This window comes from Suricata suricatta, chromosome 2 (assembly GCF_006229205.1).
Source record: "Suricata suricatta isolate VVHF042 chromosome 2, meerkat_22Aug2017_6uvM2_HiC, whole genome shotgun sequence".
NCBI lineage: Eukaryota > Metazoa > Chordata > Mammalia > Carnivora > Herpestidae > Suricata > Suricata suricatta.
Genome location: NC_043701.1, coordinates 151,329,631 through 151,332,759, shown reverse-complemented (window position 1 = coordinate 151,332,759; position 3,129 = coordinate 151,329,631). Strand labels below are relative to the sequence as shown.

At 38.3% G+C, this 3,129-nt stretch overlaps 1 non-coding gene across 1 annotated transcript; it reads right to left on the bottom strand.

Moving 5' to 3' along the window:
* Positions 1-291: 291 nt before the first annotated feature.
* TRNAG-GCC lies at positions 292-362 on the bottom strand. The gene has a single exon. It is a non-coding gene; the product is annotated as a tRNA-Gly (tRNA).
* Positions 363-3,129: the final 2,767 nt, after the last annotated feature.

The window sequence follows — 3,129 nt, the reverse complement described above, 5'->3', positions numbered from 1 at the left end:
GGGGTGGCATATAAACAACAGAAATCTATTTCTTACAGTTCTAGAGGTTGGAAGTCTGAGACTAGAATGCCAACGTGGTTGAGTGAGACCTCTCTTGAGGTTGAAGACTTATCCTTATCTTCCTATGTGGCAAAAGGGGTAGGGATCTCTCTGGAGCCTCTTTTATAAGGACATTAATCCCATTCATAAGAGTTTTATCTTCACGATTTAAGTACCTCCTAAAGTCCCCACCTACTAATACCATCACCTTTGGAGGGAGGGGTGTCAGGATTTGAACATATGGATTTTGGTTGCATTGGCCGGGAATCAAACCCCGGCCTCCCGCGTGGCAGGTGAGAATTCTACCACTGAACCACCAATGCCTCGCGTGAACATATGGATTTTGAAGGAACACAACCATTCAGGCCATATCAGATGCCCAATTTAAGAAAGCACAGAAAGTAAACATATGAGCTTTGAAAACTGGCCAGTGGTCAAATCTCAACTCTGTCAGTTTTAACAGTGTTGAAATCAGGTAACTTGCTCAATGTTTTTGAATCTGTTTCCTTATTGAAGATAGATTATAGTATTCAATGAATTTTTTGGTGAATTAAATAAGATTTTGTAAAATCTCAACACAATGTGTTATTTTAAAGCACTGAACAAATTTTTATTTAAAATAATATTTCAATAGTAAGGTTAGGGTAACTAACCATTCACATGTCAAAAACAGACACCAATCTTCTGTTTCCTCATTAGCATGAAAGTTAAAACTAGAAAAGGAGTGGAATGAGTTTCTGGCACTGGTTACCAAATTTTAAAAATGACCGATTTAGAAAGGACACAAGGTCCCATGAACTACCTCTCTTATTTGCTCCCAGTCTCCAGTAGAAAAAGAACTTAGTGATTTATAAAAAAGAACTGGAGAGAAAGCCTAACCACTAAAGAACAAGTAACCAGTAATTTTTTTTAACAAATCTCTTCATTATACAAGAAGAACAACAGTTGAAAGTCTTATCTAACTCAGTATGCAATGATTTATGATGAGCTGACAATATTAGCTCTTCCTAAAAATTTTGGGAGTTTAAAAATCCTGACTCACAAAATTATCAATCAGGTAGCAGACTGTTCAATAGAAGACTCAATCTTAATGCTCTAATTTTAGTTTAAAAATGTCCAAGTTATAAACCAAGCTTCTCTAAACTTATTGCTAGTAGGTTGTATGGATATGCCCATCATTCTAGAAACTAGGATTTGGGGTCACCTTCCTGCCAATGCAGGGAAATTCTTGTAGCACATTAGTGGGTTATGAACTAAGCTTTGGGCTAGCTTGTTCTAAGGTTGCATTCTGCACTAATACCAAATTTACTTAAGGCATTTTATTCTATTCTGTCCAGGGTAGCCCCCCTATAGTAGATTCCTGGGGCTGCCATAACAAAGTACCATAAACTATGTGGCTCAAAAGAACAGAAATGTAATGTCTTAACCTTCAAGAGGCTAGGATACAAATTCAAGTTATAAGCAGTATTGGTTCCTTCTGAGGACTATGAAGGAGAATCTGCTATGTGCCTCTTCTTGCTCCTAAGGTTTGCTAGCTATACTTAGTTTTCCTTGGCTTGTAGATGCATCACTCCAACCCTCAACATTGACATGACTTTCTCACTGTGGTCTTCACATCATTTTCCTCCTGTGTGTGTCTGTCCCTTTGTCCAAATTTCTTGTTATAAGGACTCTAGTCATTTTTAGATTAGGGCCTACCCTAGTGATGTCATCTTAACTTGATTACCTCTGTAAAGACCCTATTGACAAATAATGTTATATTCTGAATTACTGGGCCTTAGGACTATAGCATATTTTTTTTAGGGACACAACTAAATCTTTAACACTCCCAAACACTTCTTGGGAAAAGAGGCACAGCTATTTGGGATTCAGCATCATAACTTGGTTTAGACCATTTCCTTGAGACATGAAAGAAATGTTTATATAAATCAAGGGCTGAATTTTAAAGATGGGTTTAGAGTAGGGTACATTTTCCTGCATAAAATTGAAGTCTGGCTTATAATCATCTCTCTAGACTTGTGGCTAGGTCACTATGAGGAAAAAAAGGTGCCAAGGAGTGTCTCAAAGAGAAAGCTCTTCAGGAGAACATTCTATGGGTTGTAGAACATGGACTGTGGATGTGGGTAGCCCTCAAGAACATACATGGTGAATCTTCATCTTCTGGGAGTCTAACTGACTAGTGATGAGCTTCTACTTGTTAGTTCATCATAGCTATTTCTTTCTTTTTTTTTTTTTTATGGATGGCCCCTGGCCTACACTTATCTAGATAGGGGTACTAAAGCACACATAGTCCTGTGGGATGTAGGACTTACTTGTGGGCTAGATTTTAGCTTAGTTTTCTCCAGTGGCCTTGCCAAAACTTGCTAGATGTGTAGTAATCTACATGTCCACCCAGTTTCCTTCTCTCTCTTTCACTTGGGGTCATACTTGCATGGTGGTTTAATACTCTGCCCAGCCACTTTGGTTCCTTTCCAGTTTCTCTCTTAACAGTTTCCCCTAATAAAGAGGCTGTCATGTTTAATTGTGTCATGGCACCAGCTTTGAGCAGGACCAGGCTTAACACACCGTAATTCCAGGAAATAGACTTGTTGCCTCTTTGGACTATGCCTTTAGATTAAGGCCTTCTCCTTTCTAATCTCCTTTAAGTTTAAGCAAATAGTACACAACTATTAGATAAAATCATTTTTAAATAGTGTTAACCCAATCAAACTCAAAATGTGTAGGCATTTTATCTTTTTATGAAGAGCTTTATTCTTAAACAGACAAAATCACATATATGTATTACATATATATTACCTTTAATTGATAAGCTTTCATTTGAAAAACATTTTTTTAATGCTTTATTTTATTTTTGATACAGAGAGAGACAGAGCATGAGAGGGGGAGGGGCAGAGAGAGGGAGACACAGAATCTGAAACAGGCTCCAGGCTCTGAGCTAGCTGTCAGCACAGAGCCCAACGTGGGGCTCGAACCCATGAACGTGAGATCTGACCTGAGCCGAAGTCAGATGTCCAACCGACTGAGCCACCCAGGTGCCCCTCATTTGAAAAAATTAATGCTCAAATAGCTTTTAACTAAAGCTTTATGACA